The sequence below is a fragment of the Toxorhynchites rutilus genome, chromosome 2, assembly GCF_029784135.1.
Source record: "Toxorhynchites rutilus septentrionalis strain SRP chromosome 2, ASM2978413v1, whole genome shotgun sequence".
Classification (NCBI taxonomy): domain Eukaryota; kingdom Metazoa; phylum Arthropoda; class Insecta; order Diptera; family Culicidae; genus Toxorhynchites; species Toxorhynchites rutilus.
This window is the reverse complement of record NC_073745.1, coordinates 58574928-58596877: the sequence shown is the minus strand read 5'-3', so window position 1 is coordinate 58596877 and position 21950 is coordinate 58574928. Positions and strand designations below refer to the sequence as shown.

Below are 21950 nucleotides of genomic sequence, written 5' to 3'. Positions count from 1 at the left end.
TTGAGAGCTTTGAGGCACCCCTAAATTATGTCCGATTGGGCTGAAATTCCGCACAAGTAATTTTTTGGGGCCAATAAACAAAATGTACATGGTCGGTTCTTTAAATTCGATAATTATATTTATACTCATATACCTCATACCTTCATTGCCTCTCAGTACCAAATAGTCGATTTTCGACCAACATTTTTTTTTCGAGATAACACAAGATCTCGAAGTTTTATGCATTTTTAAGTCATTTGGCATCGAACTTTTTTTTTCGATTTTATAAATTTCCTTTACCCCTCCCTTGGAAGATTTTCGAGGATAAAAAATAAAAACTTTGAGCGCTTTGAGGCACCCCTAAATCATGTCCGATTGAGCTGAAACTTTGCACAGGTCATTTTTTGGCCAATGAACCAAAATGGACATGGTCGAGTTTTGAAATTTGACATGACCATTTTCGTTGCCACCTTAGTTGCTTGTTGTGCTTCATATGCTCATATGGGGCAGGTATAATGCTCGATTCATAAAAAAAGTCTCTCAAAATGCTAGTTACCGCTTTCAATAAAGCTTATATAGGACACCTATCGATCCAGTCGATGGTTCACAGAAAGTAAAAAAATCATACATGTACTGATGTTTGTAAGCATTATATGGCAGCATTATATGGCGCTTATTATTTCTACCATTATTTTTTCATTGATATCAAGCGTACAAGCATCGAAAATGCTGATATACTGCTATTTAATATTAGAGATCATGAATTGATACCAAAATAGGGCTATAAGGTGATGTTTATGGTAACTTGGAAGGTATGTTAGGTGTTTTTTTAAGTTTTACAACAACAAAAAATCAGAACTCAATTTTCAAACAAAACCATATAACAGAAATTATATAACCTTGTTTTGCTTAATAATATACCTCATAATTTGATTTGGATAACAATATATAATGCGTTTTATTAGCTTTTTTCCACGAAGGTTTCAAATATATTCCATTGAATGCAAAATATTAACTGAAAGAGCTGTAAGGGAAATAAATCGCTGGCCATAGACCGTTGGACAAATACCCAAACAAACAAGTGACGCTGAGAGAAATTGAATACGAAAATAACTCCCACTATTTTTGGTCGATATTTGGCATAATTCAAACAAATATTTTTTTTTATCCCATTTATTTATTTTATTAGGCTCATTAGCATTTTAGCTGTAACAGAGCCGGGTGTTAATCGTGTACATGTACATATGTTTATGTTTCTATAAATTGTAAATTACACAGTAGTTAGTAGTAGCCATTTAGGCGTTAAGTTTTCTGTTCCATTTAATTATGGTAAATTACACGGTAGTAGCCATTTAGGCGTAAGGGTATTCTTTCTGTTCTTCCATTGTTCAGCAGACCGGACAGCAGAGACAGTTGATATTGATCATTGTTGGGTTATTTATAGAACAGCAGCCCGATGTGTCTTGCAGAGCAGAGCAATTGTATGGATGAATCGATCTTATTTCGACCGTGGATCGTTCTCCATCGCTGATGATTGTTGCGTGGACGTAGTTATTCTATAATAACACAAAGATGGTCAATTGAGGGCCCTGAGTTTGAACTCACGATCGATCGCTTGGTAAGCGAACGCGTAACCAAGTGGCTACGAAGACCCCCTCAAACAAATATGAATATTATGAATTGTTTACAAAAATGTCCTCAAAATGAAGTCTCATCTGGCTTCCCTGTTTTGAATCCAAATCGTCGATTTTATTTTTCTACAGCCACCTTACAATTTGATCATGGTAATCGTTAACGAAAGAAATAGTTTTCCATAATATTATTTCATTCCTATTGTTTTACAGCTAATATTCGTCATATCCGAGAGTAAAACAATGCAAAAATGTTCATGCTTAATCTTGTGTGTTTAATCCGCTCCGTTTGCGTGACTGTTTAGTTATTTCCGCGGAGACTGTTTTACTGGTGGTGTTTCCATATACATTCTTTAACATCGACGGAAGAAAATTGGAGAATGTCAAATTTCTTAAGTTGATTTTGAGATATTCTGATTCCTGGTAATTTTATTATATTTTGAAAGTGAACTGATATGTGAAGTGAACTTGTAACATCGACTGCGTTTTGAAACTAACAGTTCTGCTGAAAAGTTTACAAGGTAACACAATAGGGGGTCTCCGTAGCCACATTGGTTGCGCGTTCGCTTAGTAAGCGATCGATCGTGAGTTCAAAACTCAGGGCCCCCATTGACCATCTTTGTGTTGTTACAGAATAACTACGTCCACGCAACAATCATCAGCGATGGAGATCGATCCACGGTCGAAATAAGATCGATTCATCCATACAACTGCTCTGTTCTGCAAGAAACATCGGGCTGCTGTTCTATAAATAACTCAACAATGATCAATCAACTGTCTCCGCTGTCCGGTCTAACTGGATAATGGAAGAACAGATAGAAAACTCTTACGCCTAAATGGCTACTGTGTAAATGAGTACCATATGCAATGGTATAGAAGGGAATACTCTAACACCGAAAAATGACAACTGTGTAATGTGCTAATTATAGATATGATAAATATGTGACATATACACGATTAAAATTCGGCTCTGTTACAGCTAAAATGATAGGGGGTCTTCGTAGCCACTTGGTTACGCGTTCGCTTACCAAGCGATCGATCGTGAGTTCAAACTCAGGGCCCTCAATTGACCATCTTTGTGTTGTTATAGAATAACTACGTCCACGCAACCATCATCAGCGATGGAAATCGATCCATGGTGGAACAAAGATCGATTCATCCATACCAACTGCTCTCTGCTCTGCAAGAAACATCGGGCTGCTGTTCTATAAATAACCCAACAATGATCAATATCAACTGTCTCCGCTGTCCGGTCCGCTGAACAATGATAGAACAGAAAGAATACCCTTACGACTAAATGGCTACTACTGTGTAATTTACCATAATGTAATGGAACAGAAAACTTAACGCCTAAATGGCTACTACTAACTATTGTGTAATTTACAATTTATAGAAACATAAACATATGTACATGTACACGACTAAAACCCGGCTCTGTTACAGCTAAAATGCTAATGAGCCTAATAAATAAATAAATGAAAAAAAAAAAAAAACAGCTAAAATGCTAATGAGCAAAAGGGATAAAAAAAGGTAATACAGTAAAACTATTTTTTTGCAAAATTCAATTTTATTACTCAGCATAATTGCCTTCGAGGGCGATACAGCGATTAGAGCGATCTTGCAACTTTTCGATACCATTTTTATAGTTCTCTTTCGGTTTTTCCTCAAAATAGGCCTCAGTTTCAGTAATCACTTCATCATCGGTTTTAAATTTTTTGCCATCGAGGCATTCTCTTCAGGTCTGCGTACAGAAAATAGTCGCTGGGGCCTGATCTGGAGAATATGGTGGATGCGGAAGCAATTCGAAGCCCAATTCATGCAATTTCGCCATCGTTTTCATTGATTTGTGATTTTTCCATTTTTTTTTCACAATACTAAAAGTGGCCGATTGTTGTCAAATTTTGATACGTATCCATTGAAAGATGATGCTTTGTGATAGTCAAGTAGTTTTTTGCAAGATGCGCCGTCTAGACGTCAACCTTATGAATTTTTCAGCCAGAACTGTTAAACCAACAAAATTCAACAGTAATTTCATTTTCCTAGAGAATTTTTTTTCAGTGAATCTAACCCTAAATAGGATTGTATGTACCAGAATAACCATTACTCGGCGACATGAAGAAATAAACAACGATTCAACAACAGAATGCCTAAAGTCTTGTCCAGTTAGAATCCGTACGGAAGAAATCATTTATATCTCGGAGATAGAATGACATACAAAAAAGAGTGATCAACCAAAAGAAAGATATATTCTTGCACTTTTACAAAAAAATGTCCTTAAAATTATTTTTCTTCATTTCTGATGAAACTTCTCACTTTTCTGGTGATTCCTCCCATCAAACGTTGCACAGCGGCAGTGTCGACCTCTGTGGCCAGTTTTTTCCAGAATCTGGTCATCCCTGCAGCGTCCCGAGCCATTTTTCCGGTCTTCTTTAGCTTCCGCTTCATAATCGCCCAATATTTTTCAATTGGGCGGAATTGGGGGCAGTTTGGTGGGTTGAACTCCTTCTCGATAAAATCCACCCCGTTGTCGCGGTACCACTGGAGAACCTCCCGGCTATAGTGGCAACTCGCTAAGTCAGGCCAAAACTTAACGGGACCATTGTGTGCCTTTATGAAAGGCAACACACGCTCCTTCAGGCACTCTTCCTTGTACAATTTCGAATCCATGGTCTTTGTAGTGATGAAAAGCGGCGTCTTCGCACCACAGGTGCATATACCCTGCCAGATCATCATCTTCTTGGCAAATTTGTCCATGAACATGAACTTGAATTTGGCGGGGACATCGCCTCGTGCCGTGGAAAGATAAAATTTTTGTCCCGGAAGTTGGCCGAAGTCCATTTTTACATAAGTTTCGTCATCCTGGAGCAGGCATCCATGGTACTTCGTTAGTACCTGATAATACAACTTACGAGCGCGAGTTTTCGTCACTAGACTCTGCTTCATCGTCCTATTTGGTTGCTTGATTGCTTTGTAGGAATGAAGTCCAGCTCGGTGAATGATTCGTCGAACGGTACTACGAGCGGCACCGTATTTCTGAGCGATATCATGTTCGGACAGTCCAGGGTTTGCTCTGACGGTTCTCAACACCTTCCAATTCAGCTGACGATCGTAGGTTCCGCTTCGACGCTTCTTTTGAACCGCCCGGTCCACGCTGTTCCGCTCGCGGAATCGTCTGAGCACATCACATACGGTAGTTTTAGCGATATCCAACTGTTTCGCGATCTTCGCACCCGACCACGTTGGATTGTCAACGTGGGTGTGCAAGATTAATTTTCTTCTTCTGTCTTCCATGTGGAATAACTCCGGACTTACGGCACGAAAAAATTTGAAACTTTTACCACCAGAAGAGGAAACATTTGTAAACAAACCGCTGTAAAAACTTTCTTGCAGCGGCCACTGACTGTGCCGCTGTAAAATGTGCAACGCGTACGGATTCTAACTGGACAAGACTTTATTGAAGTTTGTTTTTATGACCTCTGTTGGCGGATTCATTGATTATGTCCAATGTACTTTATTGGAGTAAATTCTTTGCACGATTTCACGCTCTCGCCTCGCCAAGGCAATTGACAGCTCTACAACTTGATTCGCGGTGTTCCTCAAGGTTGCTGCTGCGAAGAAACCTGATGTATTTCACTGCAACTGTGTTTCCAGGAAGGCTGACTCCGGCAGTTAGCGCCCGGCAGGTCCACTGGTAGCCTACTTTGGGCAGCGTTCCAGCGACGACTCTCGCTTTTCGCGTTCCAGTTTCTTGGTGGCGTTTTTTTTGCTGCGCTGCCGCTGTCTTCTTCATTCGCGTATCAATTTGCTAATGGTTATCGACGTTGTGAGCACTGCCTCGTGTAGCACACCATCGCACATCTCGCATCCCCGGGAGTGTTTGACTCTTTGATTGCTTTCAATTATTTTCTTCAAAACCATTTCATTGGTATGCCACTGCCGGGAAGAGAAAGAGATAGCGCCCGATTGCGCACAATTCTGGAGCTGGGGATGAGTAGGGCCATATACATCGCGCCACAGACGGAAACGATTCGAGGCGAGTGCAATCAGGAGATTGAGATTCCCGCCGAAGCGTGAAATAAAATGCTTAAAAATTTAATGACTCAATGTGGGTTCGGGAGAAAAGCGACTGCACCAACGAGTTGGTAGTCTGTGGCGCCGGGTTGTCCACAATCCATCCAAGGTTCACGGGTTGAGCGTAACTGGGGCACGAAGTGTGGTGTGTATTAGCAATGTCGAACCTGGAAAGGGACGCCACCGGTAGGAAGAGCGCATTAATTTTAGAGGTTTGTTTATGTTTCCAGCCGAGCGTAATCGATAATGCGGAGTGCAATTACTGCAACTTTGGTGAAAGAACCCCCCCGCCCATAACGTGTCTATTGCTTCCATGACAGCCAATCAATCGTGTGTTACGAAATTCAGTAAGAAATATTGAGTAACAAAACGATTCCGTTTAATTGAATTTGCTTGTTTGTCATTTCGAATATCTATATATATATATATATATATATATATATATATATATATATATATATATATATATATATATATATATATATATATATATATATATATATATATATATATATATATATATATATATATATATATATATATATATATATATATATATATATATATATATATATATATATATATATATATATAATGTTTTATGTTTTAACGGTGGTTAGACACTCCACCAAATTTTCTAAGGGGGAGCTGGCATACAAATGAAAGACAAATTTCTGCATAATTCGAAAACTAATCAAGCATAATTTGGGATGTGAGGGTTTTTGGGTATGACCCTTCTCTGGAATGGAGAGGGGGTTCCATAAAAATATTACACATATTTCAACCAAATATATGCCAACCAAGCATGACAATTGAAAATTTGAATTGAACTCTCAAAGAAAAGGAAAAATTCGGAAAAATAAATGCCCATATGTTCTAAAATTACATAGCGACAAGTGCTGTTAGTCCATTTGATGTTTGCGCTAGCGAAATTGATCTTTGTTCGAAACTGGCAATGGATTTTAATGTGATGAAACGCACTCCTTCATCTTCTTCTATCTATACCAATAAAAAAATATCGCCGAATGTGTTGATAAGAGCAGAACTCGAGGAAGGAATTGTCGGATTTAGAGCTGTCTTTATTCTATCATATTTTCTGTATAAAACATTTATTCCATGTAGCGGAGAAACATGTTATTTGCAAGTGGTTGAAAAATCTGCACGAGTCATAATCTGATATCATAATGATTTTTAAAGTAAAAGGTAAATTCAACTGGGTCGATTAGTTCTGCAGTTCTGCGATTGGACCCATGAACTTGCTCGTAGTAAGAAAACGTGAATGTTTGAAGGTATTGATAACAAAAAACAAATCTTGGGCGGGACGAAGTTTGCCGGGTCAACTAGTTATTAATAAATGCAAATAAATTTCATAAATCACTCTATTTTAGAAGTTTCTGTGAGCCCGAAAAGGGTAAGTCATTCACCATCGGCTTTGTAAAAACAGTTATTTCTTGCCCTTGCGAGAACAATACACGAACTGATCATATGAAGCAATTTGTTTCTTTATTTCAATGCACGTATTGCACTGAGTATTCATCGCGCTCCCGGCGGTTAACGTTACTTTACGTGACCTGTTTTCTGATTTGGCAAAATGTTATGAATAGCTCATATAAAAACAAACAAGTCATAGGATACATCGAATGAAAGAGCACTTCAATGTTGAAAGTGTTTTTCTAATAATAACTTTTTTATGTTTTTTTTTTTAAATTACTACTAATGTTTAACTCGTAACATTTTTGTGTGCAAATTATTGCGATTGACATGTTTAGTATTTTTTTTACGAGTGACTACATCGAACCGGATATATGGGGGATAAAATGAAATTCCATACACAGAACATGCAAGAAAAAATGAAAGATTTCGAATGTTTATAATTCGAATATCTTTTAATAGATCGGTAGGATGTTTGCATCAGTTGATAGGAAATATTTCTACGCATCTTTCACAATGAATAAAATGTAATTTTTCATGAGTTGATCAATTAAATAATGATGAATTGTCAAACGTTATCGTTTTGCACTTATTTATTTCTACACTCATACCATACCACTTTCTTTCTTTTCATATACAGTCTAATGGACATGCGATAACTCGAAAGATTTTAAGGTCATCAGCAAAAAGCAGCTTACCGGTGGGTATACGAAAACATAAATCGTTGATGAACAGGACAAACTTCAATGGACCCAGCACACTACCCTGCAGTACACCAGATGGTATATTGAACGTGCTGGATCGCGACGAATTCAGCTGTACGAATGCCTTCCGATCTGTTAAATATGATATTAGTCATTTGGCAATCCAGGTCGGGGGACCTATGTGTTGCAGTTTTCCCACTGCATAGGCGTGCGGTACAGTATCGAAGACTTTCGAGAAGTCGATATAAACGGAATCTACATTATTGCGCCGTCCGATCTCAGGAACGTTTGTTGGAGTAGCACATTAGCTTGGTCACAGTTGAGCGATGTGGTATGAATCCGTGCCGATTAATCGTCACCTGAAAGAGATGGATTCTATTCCATCTTACCAATCCTCTCTGCTTCTAAATCACACTCCTTCTGTCGAATTTCCGTGTCTGAAAATTCTGTATCAACAAATACCTTTGTTGCCGCACCATATAACACAAAATCCCACAAGCGATCAAATACACGATTATTATTTGGAACAGACTGAGCGGCCAAGAGTTGAACGAAACCAACCGGGTTTAAATTGGAAACGAATCTGGAGAAATATCTCTACAAAAAGTCTAACGTCGAGCCAGCGTAGTCACCTTTATCTTCTAGTGAATGAGAAAACAGAAAATCGAAGATTAATGAACATCATCGGGAGAGCTAACGACCCATATTGTCAGCACTGCCGGACGCAAATCGAGACGATAAAGCATAAATTTTCCGAGTGTCCCAGAGTAATGGGAGCATGGAGGCGCATGCAACAAAAGCTCACAACAGCACTTAACGGGTGGCAGAGACTTACGTTTGATGAACTCATGCGGCCGATACTAGGCAACGTAGCACCAGAACAAAAAAATGAGAATTTAACGCTTTTTATCAAATACACAAATTATATTCATAATAATCATGAAATTGATGTCAACGAACTGGAATTCTATTTGAGTTTAAATAACTAATCATGTAAAAAAATCTGTGATGTAAATACTGCTAATAAATAAACTATATTTTTTTTATTTAAAAAAAAAATCCGTGCCGATAGTCAGAGATAATCGGTTTTGCTGCATGAGGCATGACGTTGTGCATTAGAGATTCGGAAACTTTTCCCAAACAACTGCGAATCGAAATTCCTCTATAGTTGACGACATTGTACAAACTGCCATTCAAACAATAATTTATTCAATACAAACAAATGAGTACCAAGTCAACGGTAGTCCCACGTCAAACTTGCCCATCCGTTTTCTAATCAGAAACATGTCAACAACATGTCAATCCTGAGATTTTACACACAAAATTGTTACGAGTGAAACATTAGAGTTTTCCTGTAAAACCTGTAAAAATGCCCATCTTCCAAAATATAACTCAAAAACTGTGATATCTAATTAATTCAAATTCTAGGGAAGGAGTGAAATGTAGGACATTGTTCAATTTTTCAAAAAAAAAATGTTTTTTTTATTCCCCTGGGGAAAAAATATTGAAAAAATTAACTCATTTTTCAAAAGACGTATTTTTTTAAATTCCTAAAACAATTATACGAATAGTCCTCATAATTTTCAACAAATCGTCCATACATCAGAAGATGGGCACTTTTACAGGGAAAAAGTTTTTCTAACAACAACTTTTTCATGTTTTGTTTGAAAAAAATTCAACTCATCCTAATTTTGTTCAAAGTCAAGATAGCGATATAGTGTATTCAACAAAGTTTTAGATCTTATGAAGATATGAACTCTTGCCGAAGACGTCAGTTATCTTTTTATTATAGTTCCTGGAATATAACGCATTTTTGTATGGAGACCCCTGAAAAAAGAATGATTTACTCGGAACATTTTTGTGTGTAAATTCTCGCGTTTGACATGTTCTTGATATGTTTCTGAATAGAAGAAGGTTTTCAGAACATGTAAATCAAAATAAGTTATACGTACAAATGTTACGAGTAAAACATTAATGATAATTTTTCAAAGAAAACATGAGGTCAGAATAACTTTTTCTCTGTAAAGGTGCCCATTAGGGAGCCAATGAAAATGGTCTTCTCGAATTTCAAAAAGTTACCACATAAAAAATATTCACCACCTCGAAAAAACACCCTATGCAAAATATCAGCTCAATCGGACTTCAGGGAGGGTGGCGCAAAGCGGTCAAAGTTTGAGTTTTTTGAAAATCGAAAAATCACCCAAGGGAAGAGAAAGGAAATTGTGGTTTTCGAAAAAAAAATTGTTGATGCCAAACGTCTTAAAATTGCATGAAAAGTCGAGATCTAGTGTCATCTCGAAAAAAATTTGTCGAAAATCGACATTCTGGGACTTTTAGAGTACTTTTTTTCAGAGTACGAAACGAAAAGTACGGTTTTGGGTACTAATAAAAATAGTTATCTCGATTTTTCTGTAAATCTCGACGTGTCATGCAATTTTAAGACATTTGGCATAATTTTTTTAAACCCAGATTTCCGGTGATTTTTCGGTTTTAAAAAACTCAAATTTTAACGTCTGCGATACCAGTAAATGAAGTCCGAATGTGCTAATATTTTGCATTATTGTGCAAATCAACATTTCGTATGAATAAGTTCCGAATGAAAAATCGAGACAACTTTTTTTATTGTCACCCAAAACCATACTTTTCGTTTCGTACTCCGAAAAAAAAACCCTGAAAGTCCCAGAGTGACGATTTTTGACAAAAAAAAAGATGACTAGATCTCGACGTTTCATGCAATTTTAAGACATTTTGGCATAACAATTTTTTTTTCGAAAACCCCGATTTCCTTTACTCCCCCCTTGGGTGATATTTCGATTAAAACAAAAAAAAACTCAAACTTTGACCGCCTCGTGCCACGCTCCCTTAAGTCCGATTGAGCTGAAATTCGGCATGGGGTGTTTTTTTTAGGTGGTGAACATTTTGTATAGGGTAACTTTTTGAAATATTGGGGTCGATTTTTTCCCATACATTCATTGGCACCCTAGTGCCCATCTTTCGATGTATGAGTGACTTGTTGGAAAATGTTAGTGCTATTTATATATGTTTTCAGAATTTTAAAAACGCATGTTTTCGAGAAAAATGAATTTTAATTTTCAAAATATTATTTTCATCAATGAATTTTATTCAAAAAATTGTTTGATATTTTTTAATGAAACCCTCAATAATTTCCTACATTTCATTATTTAACCAACATTTTGTAGATCTTATAGTTTTTAAATTAAGAAAAAAAGTTGAAGAAAAACTCAAAATTTCAAAAAAAAACTCACACAAAATCCATCAGACCTAATAATTTTAGTCAAAGAATGAAATGTAGGAAATTATTTATGTTTTCATAAAAAATATCAAACAAATTTTTGATAAAAAATATTTTTAAAATTTAAATTAATTTTTCTCGAAAACATTTTTTTTAATTATAAAAAAAAAGATATGAATTACTCATACAGTTTCCAACAATTCAACCATACATTGGAAGATGAGCACTTTTACAGGTCGGACTCAATTATATACAGACTCGATTATATGTGATTCGATCAGGGGAAGTGGGGGCATAGTGGTCACCCTAAGGAATATGCCCATTTCCAGCGTCCACATACCGATTAAATCCCCGTTTCTCGAAGAATATTATAGCTCAACTCATCGCTTTTACTATAAACATTCGATATAGTACACTTTTCATCATTAGAAAAAATGGTGAAAAATCGAACTTTTTTTTTTGCTTGGAGGTAAAGTGGTTACCTAGTGGGGGCAAAGTGGTCACTCGCACATATCAAGCTAAATGGGATAGATTTATGCGTTCTTTCATCCAACTTTTGTTCATATCATATTCGATATAGTAGGTACAATGTCTAAATAAGCTTGGCCTATTCACTTACAGTCTCAATTTAAATTTTCTCATGCATACAAAAACGTAGTGAGAAACACATAACGTTCCGCATAATGAGGCTTGGTTTAGTTGGAGTGGCATATTTATCCAGGGTCAGAACCACAAAAGGATCCTCTTCAATTTTAAGTCGTTATTCGTAAATCTGTTCACATTTCCTAGAATTTGTAAACAATTGTCCAAACTAATGATTTGTCTAATATATCAGATTGAATAAACTGAATTTCACGAGAAATTCTTTAGATACCATGCGCACAGAACTACGGCCGAATGGCTATCGAGAGAGCAATTTCTGTTTTTATTTGTATTTTGACATGCGATAGCTCTACTGAAGTACAGGGTAACTCAAAAGTATTTTTGTTTTTTGAATTTTCAAACATAGGGTGACTATCAATACGGCATCTATAGTCAATAGTTGTGATACCAAACAAGCAGGTGACCACTTTGCCCCCCATAACCAATTTGCCCCCACTACCCCTATATACAATTTTGGACTCGATTATATACAGTTTGGAAAAAAAAATGGTTTTATATTTCAAATATGACTTATTCAAGAAGAAATGTAACCTTCCCACGTTAAGGTGGAATTTAAGTGTCTATTACATGAACAGTGGGGTAAAAATCGTGATTTTTGAAGATCTTGCTTGAATTTTCACCAGGAATTGTTTATATCGATATTGCAGCGAAATTAAGAAAGATAGAAGTTGGGTGTAAAAGAACAAATTGTAGAACGGTTAGAGAGCTTCAATTTAAATGACAGAAACAATCTAGTTTTGAATAAATTTTTAGGATAAAATTAATAAAAACACATTAAAAATTATTAACTTTTAAGTTTTTGTCTTCCAAAATGTTATTAAAATCCACTAAATTAGTAGTTGCACTACTATATCCTGTACTAAGTTTTATCATCTTTCAAATGAAAGTAATATAATCGTCTTCCGTAGCGTACTTTCTAATGTAGAGCCAGTTAGAGGCAACAGAGTCCGAAACAAAAAAAAAGTTCTAGAACTCTGTCATTGTTGAAGTTCGAATATATGCGTAGAAGGATTTTTTTCATCAAATATGATCGTCTATCACCCCCTAAAAAATTCTGGATAAATTTATTTTTTCATGTGAGAAAGGTGTTTTCTGACATTAAGGGGAATAAAGAATCAAATTCCTCTTTTATATTCAAAAAACGAAAAATATATGCAAAAAAACGAATAAAAAAATTTTTTTTTTGTCTCGATTATATACAGGATTCGTAACGTCTTCGACGAAAGTTCATATTTTAATAAGAGCTAAAACTTTTGTCGAATACACTATATCGTTATCTTAACTTTAAACGAAGTTAGGATGAGTTGTGTTTTTTTTCAAAGGAAACATGAAAAAGTTTTTGTTAGATAAACTTTTTCCCTGTAAAAGTGCCCATCTTCCAATGTATGGACGACTTGTTGGAAATTGTAAGGGCTACTCATATAACTTTTTTGAGAATTGAAAAAACTACGTATTTGAGAAAAATGAATTTCAATTTTTTGAATATTTTTTTCTTTAGCGAAATTTAAAAAAAATGATATTTTTTATGAAAATCTGATTATTTTCCTACATTTCATTCTTTGACCAGAATTTTTTAGGTATCATAGTTTTTGAGTTATATTTTTTTGTAAAAAATGAAGAAATTTTTTTTGGCAATTTACAAAAAGTGGTCTATATCTTTCTTGCATATTTCAAGCATGCCAAGTTGTTTAAAAGACCCATGCAATTACACCCACAACGTTTCACTGCTATTTGAGCTGACGCTGCCAACGGCCAGTCGAGTTGGCATAAAATTCGTCTCTTTTCAAAAATTAGTCTAATTTTTTTTTTTTTGAAATTCCATGTATGTAAAGTTACTTCAATGATCAATGTCCTCACAACCATAACGTTTTCCTTCAATGAAATGAAATAGTGCTGCTAATGGCCAATGCAGTTGGAATGAAATTCGAGGGAAAGCGAAAAGAGAAGGTGTATTTATGCTACACTTCAATTATTTCCTGTTTTTTTTTTTTTTTTAAATCAACAGTGCAACCTTAATATTAAAACCCGTGTACTTTTATATGCATCTTTAAGGATTAAAAAAATAATCGAATTGGAACAGAGCTATTGTGTGTAGTGCAATGTGTAAATGCTTGCCGTAGATATAATATCAGAAATAATCAAACTTAATTGTGACTTCAGATATCATGCAACAATCAGGTTTGAACCCACCGATTACGTCGATTACAGAATCCATGTATCCATTCGATTGAATCATAAGGTTCAACAACATCAAATGCATCGATTCCATTCGATTTCGTTCCACAATTTTACCTGGCTCAATTAATGTAATTATGAGATGTGTACGAGTGTGCGTGTATATCACTACATATTACCTGAGTCGTCTCCCATCGAATCACTCCAGAGTTTGTGTGATGTGTGTTTCGGCAGACTATTCGCACAAACATTCACCGCAAAATGCAATACTGTACTCTGTGCTGCTGCGCATCGAGCCGCAAATTGAATCCGACAGATTTGCACCGATGGATGCTGGCGATGTGTATGTGGTGCGATTCGGTATGACGCAGAACTTGTATCTCGCATCTCGAGAGGGAACGTCTGAACCAGGAGGGAATTGAGGGCAGTCGTCTAACCCCGTCTGGAAAGGCAATTGTGCGGTTTTCCCTGGGGCGATTTGGCTCCGCTCCTTCATCGATCAGTTCTGTGTGTTCGAGGATACACGGGACCCTATTCTTGGGGAGGTGGTGTGATTGAATGATATGCGCGAACCGAATTTTACAAACAGCAGCAAATCACGGAGTGACAGCATTACGGGCTTGGAAGTGTACGCAAATGAAGCGCAGTGCATCGCATCGCACTCCGAAATCATCATTATTTTCCAATTAGCGTTAGCTACTCTCGGCGCGCGCTTGCTTATTTTTTTCCCCCGAATTTGGTGGCACTTTCACGCTGTTGGTTTCGTAATACGAAACATCGCTGACACGGGCTGCATCGATTCACGGTAGCAGAACACAGTACCGGATGTTTGATATGCTCCAGTTTTTGTCCCCTTCTCCGGTGGTGGTTGTGGGGCGTTGTTGTTTCGTTTTTATTTCGACGCACTCAGCGTTTGGAAGCGGGAATTAGTGTCGTTTTATGTGACAACTTCATCAGCACCATTCGTTGGAAAAAAATTGTGAATGGCAGCCGACTGGAGTGGGGAGAATAATTTTCTGGAGTGGAACTAATCTATGTTTTCCGGGATTTTTTGGCTTTATGTGTGTGGTTTGACAAAAAAAAAACACACACGCATCAACTCGAACTCGGTTCCGCGTAATCTGACTCCCAATTTCGGTTGCAGTTTCACCCACCAGATTCAACGACGCAATCACACAAGTTGCATTGGATGGATGGTACGACCGATGGCCAGTCTTGGGGTAAAATTATACCATGTTACATATTAGTCGTGGCTTGAAGCGCAACAACAGAAAAAAGAATCAGATCTACTCGCCCTGCTGCATAACAAACGGCACTAATTAGTTTTCAATTGGAAGTAATGTGAAACTCTTTCTCCGTTACTTTGTGGCTGTGTGGCTAAGCAAAAGCTATGCAATCCATGCGAATGGAAGAAAAAACTATGTGCTCGTAATGGAAAACAACGTATGCTTAAATTGGCTCGTGTTGTAATTTTGCAAACGGTTTAGTTCATTTATCCATTACAAAACCATCTAATGCTACGAGTGTCGGCGCTAAATTTTAGCGATTCGTGATTTTGTAGCCGAATGAAATTTATCCAGGAATCGATCGACCGTGGACCGAGAAAAGTTGCTTCTATCGATATTTTCAACAACAATAAAGACGGTTCATGTGGGGAGTTCAAAGAATCTTATAAATTATTGAAAAAAAATATCAGTCAAAGTTTGTATTGTTGATCTCCACAACTTTTACTTGTTTTATCATCCGCTTCAATTCTTTAGTCAGAAACGGCAAAAAATCTACCGATGGAGAGAGTAAAAAGTCTTACACACCAAAGAACAGCTGTGCCTTCTTCCCCTTCGACTGAACGCTCCAGTGGGTACCCCATTACTGTTCGCCTAATGCAAGCGAAGGAGGAAACCATTGACAGCTTTTCCTAGCGGTGGTGAAGCGTGCGTGCATGGGTAGCTACCCGCGCGCGCGTTATTAATTATGGGCGCGAGCGCGATCCGTTGCTTCCACGGCACGGCTGGATGACCATATTGGAGTTGACTTTTTATCAGAACGCTAGAATCATCCTGCGCACCCGACTCAAGAGTTATTAACTAGAGGCGAGAGCATTTCTTTTCAGGAAGAATTAAGAACAACGAACGGACTGCGAAGTGTATAAAATATGAAGGCGGTCGGTCCACATGAATAAAGCAATTTCGAATGCTTCCTCCAATTAGAAGTCGGAAGATTCGACGCCCCAATTAATGCGGCGGCGAAGGCGCTCTTGTGGTAACATCCTACGTCCTAAGCGGTCGTGTCATGAATTCAACCCCCCTTTTTTTTTCAAAAATAAAAAATAAAATCTTTTGACGAAAATTAATTTAAATTTTTAGAAAAAAAAAATCTCAGTGCATTTTTTTAAAATTCGTTTGATATTTTTTTATAAAAATTTTATCTACGTTTCACCCTCTGAATAATATTTTTTATGTCTTACAGTTTTTGAGTAAGCAATTTTGGTTTGTTCCAACATTATTTTGAAAAAAATCTAACTCAACTATAAGACCTAAAAGTTTTTGAAATGTAGAAAATTGTTTAAGTTTTCGATTACAAATATAAAAAAATTAATTCAAACTGAATTGTTTTTTATCAAAAAAATTGTTTTCACAAAACGTATTTTTTTATTCCAAAAAAATTGATGAATAGCCCATACAACAACCTGACTTATCGGTTATCCACACATTGGAAAATGGACAAAATTTTTAAAAAATGGAAAAATCAATTTTAATTTAAATGACAAAACTCAGCGCATTTTTTTCAATTTTGTTTGATATGTTTTAACCCTTTGCGGTCGTATTAACTTTGGGCATGGGTGTCGTACTGGTCGGAATTATTTTTCCTTGAGAAAGCAGGGATACATGCCGGATTATGAAAAATAAAAACTTTTTTTATTTATTTTTTGTGAACTCTATATATGTACTAACTTAACAATGTGTATTAATGTGGTGTTTTTATATTAAATTATATTTTACGATTCGTCTTCGTGAGAAATTTTTCGAAACAGTCTCCAAGAATAAATCATATAAAGTATAATCAATGAATTATTTTTTTTTTTTTTTTTTTTATCCAAAATATATATTTTTATTAAGGCTCATATGGCGTCAACCTGACGGAGCCGGGAGTTCAATATTTCGACAATGTTTGCCTTATAACTATGTTAGTAATATGTAACCGATTACTCGCGGTTGGCTCGAGGTTAGTATTACAAGTGTTTTCGTAATTGTTATGTTGCTGTCTCCAATGCTCTGTACCTGTGCCCGACACGGGATACTTCCTTTTGGGATGCAGCTGACCATTAATCAGCAACGCCCCCTAGTCTGTACCCCATATCTAGCGTGGTGCGTCTTCTCGACTCGAGGAAACCAGGATAGAATGGTCACTAGCCGGCGCAAACATCAGCTCGTGTAGAGTTGTCATGAGCGATACAACCTTTGGCTCTTGTTGAATGATCAGTGGACTGCACAACCTTTGGACCGTGTATCTGTAAAGAGTGTGTGTATGTATTGCCGCGACTAAGTAAAAGTTTATAGATCGGATAGGAGGGATATGAAACAGGGACACAACGAAGGAAACATCATTAAACGTTGACATCGGCGTTTCTGAGGAACAGGTATAGATGAAGCAGAAGATCAGGATCACGGCTACCTAAGATATCCCGGACGGGGATATCCGATTGTCTGCCTTTTGCTCTCAGTGAATTATTTTGTTTTTGTTATCCGTTGAATATGAGACACTTTTGCCATTGATGCAATAAATGAGTAATTAATGCCAGCAATGTGTATCCGAAAAGATCAGCACTTTTCACTTTTGACAAACAAATATTTTTTTACATTACATTAGACATTAGACACTCATGCAAACAATTATTGTGCTCTTTGAAAATAACTACTTCAACATAATTTAAACCAGTAGTTACTCAAATAATTATTTCTGCGCATCCGAAATGATCAGAACTTTTCACTTTAAATTAACAAAGATTTTGTCGCTTGAGACACATATGCGATTATTCATAAGACATGAGACATTTATGCAAACAGTAGTTCTGATAATTTTGAACAATCTTTTCCATCACACCAAAGTGTTACAATGGCTAAATTCTGCAGTTATGATTTGTGTCCCACATTCCTATGCATTCGCATTGTGCGATGTTTTGTGTGAGTGACTACTTTGTTTGATATCGAGTACCGTTATCTATTATTCATAGGAACACCCTATTGATTCGTGAACAGGTTCACTAGACATCAAGCTTAGTTTAGGAAAAGCATAAACTGATACTTGGTTGAGTAAAATATAAGATAAGAATGGTTCCTTGTTGTGTTGGCTGAGAGCAGACAAACGACCAGAACGGTAAAAAAGGTATGGTGGCTGAGAGCAGACAGACGACCAAAACAGTTATTGAGGTTTAAACAATTTCCCACATTTCCTTCTTTGACCAATATTTTCTAGGTTCTATAGTTTTCAAGTTGGATTTTTTTTGTAAAAATTTAAGAAGAAAAAATTGGCGCTTTTCAAAAAGTAGTTGAATTTTCTTGGAAATCTCAAGTAAGCATTGTCGTTTTTTTAACCAATGTTTTTACACCACCAACTTTTTACGGCAATCTGTTGCCCAACTCCTAAGGTATCAAATGGCATGAAATTAGTATAACGCAGAATTAGGGTGATCAAAATTTGAACCACGAATGATTTCTTAACACTGCTATACTCGCGCATAGGCCTGTGAGACCGAGAAATCAATAATTCGTTAATTTCTCAGAAAATATCAACACTACGACTTTGCGACGCTGAAAGAGCTGTGAACAAATATTATAACGCATTTTTATCGGTTTATGTATAATGTCGTTCATATTTTCATTATCAAAATAAACACATATGTATTGTAGTCTTATTTTGCTGTGCTATTCATAACAACATTTATGGTCGTATTCCATCAATGATGACAAATGTGTCATAATATACGAATAAAGCTTCACCATAGGAACTGAAGATTGAATAAAAAAAAATCAAAGCGTAGTAAGAGCACCAGATGTGAAGAAAAATATGTTAAAGCATTTTCATCAGAATAAATTGAATGATTAAATAATTATACGACTGAATAATGTATGTACGCTAAAAATACAACATAAAAATATGATTTCTAAATAAAGCTCATTTTTTCAGTTTCGAACACACTCTGTAGAAACCCATTTTTATTTCTGAAAATACCCTCTGTTGATCGTGAAATTATATCTAGAATTCACAAGTTAATGAAACATTAGCATCAATTAGTTTCTAGTAATCAGTTTTTTTTTGTTGCCGGTGAAATTAAATTTTTTAATGTTTTTAATGTTCACATATGTGATATTGACAATGAAAACATTATAATTGATATGTAGTAGTATTTCAGGTTTGTCGAAAAAGATTCATCAAATCACAAAAATAGGAAAAAATTATGTGCTGTTGAAAACTGTGATAGTTTCAATGCTTTAATTTCAAGAGACGTTTCATTTTACAGTATAGCAAGACGGTAAACTTTAATTTCGATCGAAAGTAAACACGATAAACCACGTCGATTTATTTATAGCCCTAGTCAATTTTGTTCTCAGTTGCTTGAATTCTGTGGAATAAGGAATTCGGAAAATATTGAGAATAATATGAGTGAATATAAGTAATCAGCCGTTCCATACAAAACCGATTTAGTGGTTCTCAGATTTTCGTCAAAAGTGGTATGCGTTTTTTTATATTTTGTCTATTATAGTGCCCATTTCCATTTTAGGGTGATCCGAAAAATCAATTTTTCCTCTTTTTCCCAACGGCGCTAATTTTGTTTACATTTTCTCTAGAAAGCTGAGGATTTTTTGCATAACATATCTCGATATCAGAGAGGCTTTTTTTAGATATGATTTTTCAAAGTTAACCGTTGGTTCGAAGTTCAATTTGATATGTCGACCATCTAAATCGGTTCAGTAGCTCAAATGTTATGAATTTTTGTAGTGGAAAAAAGGAGGAAAATTGTTTTTTCGAGCCAACGGTTAACTTTGAAAAATCACAATAGGAGTACCGGTAGGATTCTTCGTTTTTTTCAAAAAATAATGCTTTATTCTGCAAAAATGGTTACATCGCTAGTCACAACTTTTTTCCCATCTTTCTGTCAATTCACGGATCCCTTGACGAAAATAATCGGCCGGTTTGTCAGCTAACCACGAACCGATCCAATTTTTGACATCATCAAATTTGGAGAAGTGCTGGTCAACCAGGCCATGTTGCATCGATCGAAAAAGGTAGTAACCGAACGGAGCAATGTCTGGAGAATACGGCGGGTGGGATAGGACCTCCCATTTCAGCGCTTCTAAGTATGTTTTGACCGGTTTAGCGACATGAGGCCGAGCATTGTCGTGCTACAAAATAACTTTATCGTGTCTTTGCTCGTATTGTGGCCGTTTTTCCTTCAGTGCACGGCTCAAACGTATCAATTGTCGTCGGTAGAGGTCCTCGTAATGGTTTCATTCGGTTTTAGCAGTTCATAGTACACCACATCCAGCTGGTCCCACCAAATAGACAGCATAACCTTCTGGCCGTGAATATTCCGCGCGGCCGTTGCTATTGATGCATGGCCGGGGTGTGCATACTTTTCATCGCCAGTAACGATTGGATGCAAAAAACCTTTTCTTTTATACCGTTGGAGCAGTTGTTCGCACGTGAGAAAACGGCGTTCTACGCCTCGTGGCTTCAATTTATACGGCACCCAATGTCCTATCTTTCGGATAATTCCCACTGCTTTTAAACGATCGGATATGATTTGCTGAGCTACCTCAAGTGTATCTGCAAGTTCTTGTTGCGTTTGTGGCGGATCGTGATCGAGTAAAGCCTCCAATTCTTCATCTTCAAACTTTTTCGGCGGTCCGCAACGTTCTTCGTCTTCCATGTCAAAATTACGACTTTAAACCGTGCAAACCCCATCTAACACGTTCGCTCAGTTGGAGCATGGTCACCATGAACTGCTGCCATACAAATGAAACACAAATTTCTAAATTTCTCTAGAATTAACCAAGCAAATGAAATGAAATTTGCCGTGTGGAGGTTTTAGGGTGCAATGAATGTTTCTATGGTGGTTAAATACCCCTACCCCCTCTCTTAGGGGGGGCTGCCATACAACTGAAACACAAATTTTCGCATTACTCGAGAATTTATCAAGCAAATGAAACCAAATTAGGCATAAGGAGGTTTAAGAGTGCAATAAATAATTCTATGGTGGTTAGATACTCTACCCCCCTCTCTAAGGGGGGACTGCCATACAAATGAAACACAAATTTCTGCATTACTCGAGAATTAATCAAGCAAATGAAAAAAAAAATTTGGCATATGGAGGTTTAAGAGCGCAGTAAATGATTCTATGGTGGTTAGACACTCCACCCCTCCCCTCCACTCCTCTAAGAGGGGGCTGCCATACAAATGAAGCACAAATTTCTGCATTACTCGAGAATTTATCAAGCAAATGAAACCAAATTAGGCATAAGGAGGTTTAAGAGTGCAATAAATAATTCTATGGTGGTTAGACACTCTACCCCCCTCTCTAAGGGGGGACTGCCATACAAATGAAACACAAATTTCTGCATTACTCGAGAATTAATCAAGCAAATGAAAATAAAAATTTGGCATATGGAGGTTTAAGAGCGCAGTAAATGATTCTATGGTGGTTAGACACTCCACCCCTCCCATCCTCTAAGAAATGGCTGCCATACAAATTAAACACAAATTTCTGCATTACTCGAGAATTAATCAAGTAAATAAAATCAAGTTTGCATGTAACGTAACGGATAAACATGTTACTTGCAAGTGGTTGAAGAATCGTGAACGAGAATTGTGTCTGAAAATATTCTGATATTATACAGGGTTTTCCATTTCGGGCTTCCGAAAGTATACAGCTCTGCGCTGACAACCGTTTGACATAGCTGTCAACCAAAGCGTCATATCGTTAGTTGAATGTCTGCCATTTTACAATATGGATCGTTTTAGCATCGCACAACGTGTTAATTTTGT

The 21950-nt window shown here is 36.6% G+C and overlaps 1 protein-coding gene across 2 annotated transcripts in view; it reads right to left on the bottom strand.

The window, feature by feature from the left end:
- The window catches only part of LOC129767798 (IQ motif and SEC7 domain-containing protein 1), a 424090-nt gene that overhangs the window by 235489 nt on the left and 166651 nt on the right, over positions 1-21950 (bottom strand). The gene's annotated exons all lie outside the window — the stretch shown is intronic.